This window comes from Tiliqua scincoides, chromosome 4, assembly GCF_035046505.1.
Source record: "Tiliqua scincoides isolate rTilSci1 chromosome 4, rTilSci1.hap2, whole genome shotgun sequence".
Classification (NCBI taxonomy): Eukaryota; Metazoa; Chordata; class Lepidosauria; order Squamata; family Scincidae; genus Tiliqua; species Tiliqua scincoides.
The window spans coordinates 197,923,197-197,929,107 of NC_089824.1; the positions used below are offsets into that span (position 1 = coordinate 197,923,197).

Here is a 5,911-nt window from a genome sequence, read left to right on the forward strand (position 1 = left end):
GCCCTCCCTCCAGGCTCGCCACTGCACCACTCATTTGTTTATTCTATTAATTAAAGATTCAGTCTTCAAGCAGTGTCACTTCAAAACCCCACAGTTCCTTCTTTCCCCAATACGTATTTCCCACCCAGAAAAAATCTAAGATGACCTACTTTATTCTTTTTTTATTAGCTTGTTTTGATAATTAATCTAGATGTGGTGAGAGGCAGGACTGGATTAAGCATGTGCCAAATGCACTCTGGAATAAGGCCCTGGTTATATTAAGTCCCAAGTTGAGTGAAACCTTCTGAGAATTCCACAGTAAGACTATCTTTCTGTTTTTATCCTTCTTTAAAATGTTTTGCCATTCAGATCATACTAACTGTTGCCTCTTTGCAAGAGAGAACAGTAAACTGTTGCTTTCTGAATGCTTCACTGGAGGCTTAATTTAAACTCAGTCCCGCAAACTATTTTTATGCAGGGCTCATCTCCAAAACACGTGCAGTTGTAATAGAAAAGCTGGTGCCCTGAGCATGTGCAGAGTGCTGTTTACTCAACATAAAGCAACCACTGCCTGCTTCCACCCATTAGATATCTAGGTCAGTGAATGTGGAGATCAGGCAAATGAAAGACTTCAAGGGCAGGGCAGGAAAAGGTTAGAGAGGATTGTCAATCATTCTATGCATGGGTGTGTGTTGCACTTGCCTCTGTATATCTCATCTACCAGATTTGTGAAGGATGGGCAACATGTCTTGGGAGTCTAAGCAAGCTTGGCAATGAACGTAGTTGTGCCTTCCACACCAGCTTGATCTGCAAAAATTTCCTTAAAGGGAGAGGAAGGTCTTCATTCTTTTTCCTCTATTTTTTTTTTTTTTTTGCCAAAGTTCTCCCCACAAAGAAAAGTTGCGAGGTCTGCATCTTTTTCCCCTAAACAACTTCCTTTTTGTAATACTGAAAGCATATGCTGTGCAGCTTTGTTTCATTCCAAGATGTTAACTTTTTTTTTTTTCCAGTGATTGGCTTTGAGGTGGATATGTTCAGTGATGGTGGCAAGATTGAACAGGATGACATGACTGTTGCCTGGGATTCCTTGGTCCCCAGGGAAATGAAAGGCACCTGCTTCAGAGATAAGTACCGTGGCAGCTCCCACTCCTGCACAACCTCAAGTACACCCAGACAGGAAAAGGAACTTGAGATACTACTCATTTCACTCACTTGGCACTCTCTAAAAGTAGCCAGAGCAAACATTTCCACTCTGAAAAGATGATTTGGTGGGTGTGCAGAAGATGGATGGGTCTGCCTTGGCAGCTCCACTCTTTGAAATCGAACAGCATGCTCCACTTTTAGAAAAACATTTAGATAAGGGGATGCAACTGTGTTGGACTCAGGGCCAGCCAAACCCAATGGATAGTGCATACTGAATGAAGAGATCTGTGTAGCTCATACAGTGTTATCATTCACAAGATATTCAGTGGTGGGAATGTGTATGTCATATGGCCATGAAGGTGGACAAGAGTTGAGTAGGTAGACAAGTACCAACCCCAAATTCCATTTCCTGTTGCCAACTGCTGCATGTGTACTGGGATGTGTACATGTAGTATCTCTCAAATCCAGGTTTCCAGCAGTCAGGTGCCTCACCTCCTGCGCCACATGTACGATGGTGTCACTGCAAGTCCAGGGTTCAAGGGTTCCATCTAGGCCAGTGGTTCGCAAACAGTGAATTGTGGCTCCCTGGGAAGCTGTGGAATCCTCACAAAAAACCAGCTGCCCTACACAAGGTATAGGATTGTAGCCCTAATAGGAAGTGTGGCAGCAGTGGGAGCCCAGCAGGTATAGGGAGCCACCAGAAGAAAAGGTTTGGAACTAATGACCTAGGCTGTCATATCAACCTACCTGAGCATCAAGGGCCAGACTCTGTCTAGGAGACCTTAGAGAGCCTTGCGGTACAATTCTAACCAACTTTCCAGTACCGAGGTAAAGGCAATGCAACTCCAAGCTAAGGGAATGAACATTGCCTTACTTTGAGGAGGCCTCCATGACTGCCCCTCAACTGCACGATGCAGCACATGCCCCACTGGCAGAGCTATGCCAGTGCTGGAAGGTTGGTTAGGATTAGGCCCTTAGCCTCAGAAAATGCTCCTCAGTTGGAATGACCTGCACACTCCCTTTTCCAGATTGCTATCTTGGATTAGGCCCTTTACCTGGCCTTGAATCCGCTCCCGCTTCTGACCTTGTGATCCTTTATTGGTCCCTTGTATCTTCATCTCTGTCCAGTTTTGACTGCCTATCTGCCTTTTGTCTGTCTGATTATTTGGAACAGGATCATCTCTGTTTTGCCCTGCAAACCTGCTTCTGGCCTACTTGGACTGGCAGCCAACTCCCTGGAATCTGACGGCCTACATCAGTGGTTCCCAAATTTACTGGGGTCAACAACCTCTTCTTCCCAGCTCAGCCAGGCACTGCCATCTTGGATTGTGCAAAATCTTGTGCAATACAAGATGATGGCACCCAAATCTCATGAGTTCCTACACAATCCAAGAAGGCAATGCCCAAGAAAGCCAGTAGGAGGGACCACAGGGGACATCCCACAGGACCCCTGAGTACGCCATGGCATCCCAGGGTACTGTGACACACACCTGGGGAACCTCTGGCCTACACCTTGACCCTTACTGAGGCCTCTAGTTCTCCTCTTCTTACACTGTCCTTCTTCCCTTGCCACCCCTATTAACCTTGAGCTGTAGTCTACCTTACCTTGCTGCCTCTCTTCCTCACTGTGCTTGTTTGGCCATCTTCACCACCTTTTCTATCCATTCTCTTGACCCTTTCCTGCCCCCACACCTTCCCCATTTAGGACAGTTGCTCACTTGGCAACCTGGTGATTCAACCTTGTCAGTTGGTACTGGGAGCTAGACATTTCTGATAAGCAGAAATTCAACAGGTAACACTTGTTGAATGTGGGGAAAGCTTCAGCTGCCAGATTTCAATTTGTGCCATTATGCCACTTTTACATGCATACAAACCCTGTAAGAAGAACAGTTGGCAACTCTAACAAGAAAGAGCATAGCTTCTGTATCCTATAATTGAAAAGGATATCCAGAGGTACAGTTTTAATAAACTGCATAGCACTGTGATGTGACAAGCTGCACTTATGAAAATTCTCTCTCCTGCACAACTGTATAGTATAGTTAAAACTAAAAGTACAGTATCCCAATGCTCCATTACATCTCATCACCTTGGTCACCTTTTGCTCCTGCACCTATCCTTCTCATTCCAGGGGACTTACCATATGGCCTATTCAAATGATGTAAAGCCACCCAGCATTACTACATAGTTTAATTCACATAGGTTTCAAAAAAACTTTCAGGATTATTAAAGTAGAATAAAAATAGTAGAACTAAAAATTAGTTCTGCTACTTCTATCCTCGGGAAAGATGGAAATCAGATCAGCTGTTTCTGTATTTCCTCTTTCAATGTCTCTGACTATGGAAGGAACTTGTTGCGTGTCTCAAAAAGCGTTCTGCAGTTCTTCCTTTTTTGTTGTGCCAAGATTCTCAAGTTCCTCGCTGGTATGAATTACATGGACATGGGGTAGTGTCTCTGCCTGTTTGCATGTATGTACCTGATCTAAAACAACACTCTGAAGCCAGCCTGAAAGCCTGTGTGATGTTATCAATACTTGTTGCATCCGACAGACTTAGATGAAGAAGCCATGAGACCTGATCTGTACTTGGGAAGCAGTATCTGCAATCTCTGCAGGATAACAGAAAATATCATAAAGGCCGAAAATGTGAATGTCATCCCTTGTGCATCTATTAGACCAGGGGTCTCCAAACCCCGGCCCAGGGGCCAGTTGCTGCCCACAGTGACCCTCTATCCGGCCCGCGGCAAGCCTCTTGTCCCTGAACGCCTCTGGCCCACTTGACTGAACATGACCAGAGCTGTCCTCTGATTGCATCTGGAGGGTGTTCTGAGGGCCAGAGAGGCTGAGTGAATGAGCCCACTCATTCATTTATTCTTTCATCTAAGTTCCATCTCTAATTTATTTATTTAAATTTTATATTTAAATTTTTTCCCGGCCCTCAGCACTAATATTTCATGCGGCCCTCTGGTCAAAAAGTTTGGAGACCCCTGTATTAGACTAACAGTGAATTTACATGAGAAGTCATTCAAAGAGGGCTGATATCAGGAGTTAGCAGTATTGGGCATCTGATAAGCCCCACGACTTGGCAGGGAAAACATTGCTAACTCCAGACCTTCCTGCCATGCAGTTTCTCTTCCTTGCTGTCATTGTCTGTTCACTTGCCCTCTCTCAGCCTGTGAATGAGAGAGATGGCAGCCTGCATTCACACCCCCTCCAGGCAGTGATGTGCTTAATGGGAGAGGACAAGTGCATGGGCAGAAGTGACAGTGGAGAGGAAGAGGAGGACCCACTTAGGAAGGGGGGTGATTGTGGGCACCTGGACCAAGAATTTTCCAAACTTGAAACTGGCTTACTGAATAACTCATTCCCCAAGGACAAGTTGACCATGGTTGTACATCCATCTGCTTGGGGGGTGGGGGTAAGCAGGAGCAAAATGTCCAGTCCTAGGCCATGAGAAAACAAACTATACACTACAAAACAAGTTTATTACAAAATAAATTTGGGTAATTCAGTCTCAGCCTATCTAGGGCTGAGTTTCCTCTATAGATTTTATCCACTTTCAGTGCACTTCTGTTGCCCCAGTACATTGTAGAGACAGTAGGAAGGGAGGATCCAATCATGCATCTTGCCCCAGGCCAGCTCTCAACAGGCATAACAATGGCAACTAGCCTGCTTTTTCCTGGCCTTATGGACTGGTGATATTTTCCTCAGAAGCACACAAAGCCAGAGATACCTGCCGTTAGTGAGCAAACATTAACACAAATACAAGAGATCCACCCACTAGAGGCTGAGAGCATGCACTGCGACAACAAAAATAAATTCACAAAGCCACAGATGTCATCACACAAGAATAGTGGTGAGTCCGGCAGATCTCAAAATGGAAACTGTGGATACTGTGGCAACCAGCATGATCCCGGTGAAATCCCAGCATTTGGCATCATTTGCAGAGGCAGAGGAAGAAAAACTCATGCCAGAGCTGAAAATACCTCTAAGCAGAATAAACTTGCATATAACTTGACACAGCAGCAATGGTTACCCTGCACATGCCCGATCTCGTCTGATCTTGGAAGCTAAGCAGGGTCAGGCCTGGTTAGTACTTGGATGGGAGACCGCCTGGGAATACCAGGTGCTGTAGGTTTCTACCATAGTCTTTTGAGACTGAAGGTTGCCAACCATTAACCAACTTGACACAGGTGAGCACTGATGGCTCTGGCAGAGATTCAGAAGTAGATCTTCATCCAGTGCATCAAAAGGGTGGGTAGTAAGAAAATGAACTGGTTTGTTAAGGGCTTGTGTGAGCTTCCTGTAAAGAAACCTTGCAGTCCTGGCTCAAAATAGAAACTGAACGCTAGATAGGCAGTGGGGCAACAGTACGTGTAATGGGTTACAAATATTTTCTCAATGTCATGCAAGATGAAGCAGCAAAATTCTCACCAAGCAAAGGCAGACTGGGACTGTGTACCATGGCAGAATTCTCACATGGCTGGCAATATAGGCTAGAGAGAGAATCCCAAGGAAAAACAGATCAGCTTAAATTCCAGGTTATAAACTTCAATGGAAGCCCCCCTCCCCCTTGAACACTAGTGAGCAAACAAAAACACTAAGACTATATGTGCCACGAACCATCCACACAATTGCTGTGGAAGTCTGCAAAAACTGCGCTCAGGGACCTGTACCAGGTAGGATACCAAAGGCACAGATTTGGAAACATGTCTTTGGAGGATCTGGATATTTCCCAGGCACACTGTTCCATTCATCTATCATTCCATAGAACAATTAAACTAGAGGAAAATC

The 5,911-nt window shown here is 45.1% G+C and overlaps 1 pseudogene; it reads left to right on the top strand.

Annotated features, from left to right (window-relative positions):
• The first annotated feature begins 5,135 nt into the window (after nucleotides 1–5,135).
• On the top strand, nucleotides 5,136–5,255 carry LOC136650379 (5S ribosomal RNA; annotated as a pseudogene).
• Nucleotides 5,256–5,911: the final 656 nt, after the last annotated feature.